A 411-nucleotide genomic window follows, 5' to 3' on the forward strand; every position below is an offset into this window, starting at 1 on the left:
CTTGCCTTAAAGAGCAAACCTACAGGTGTTATGCAGACCAAGAAATGGAAAGAGTTCACTGATTTGACTACGATTGTCTCTTGGTAATCTTAGTGGTAGTCCTGCATCTCTCCCAGATGTTGCCATTTCAGGACGACTGCTTAGGTAGTGAAAGCCCTGCTTAATTTTTTTTGCTCTTTCTCTGCCATGTCTTCAGCAGTTGTTTGGTACTCATCCATTGTGCTTATTTTCAGAAATAGTTTTTATAGTAAATAAAATAAAGTGAGTAATGTGTCATTGTTGCTTAGAGATGCCACCATCATCATGCATGACTTTTTCTATTTTGCTTGTTCCATAAGCTAATCATTTTAGCAATATAGAGTATAAATATTATGATATCATACAACTTTTTTTTTAATATAGAATGCTTAT

The sequence above is a fragment of the Penaeus monodon genome, chromosome 23, assembly GCF_015228065.2.
Source record: "Penaeus monodon isolate SGIC_2016 chromosome 23, NSTDA_Pmon_1, whole genome shotgun sequence".
NCBI lineage: Eukaryota > Metazoa > Arthropoda > Malacostraca > Decapoda > Penaeidae > Penaeus > Penaeus monodon.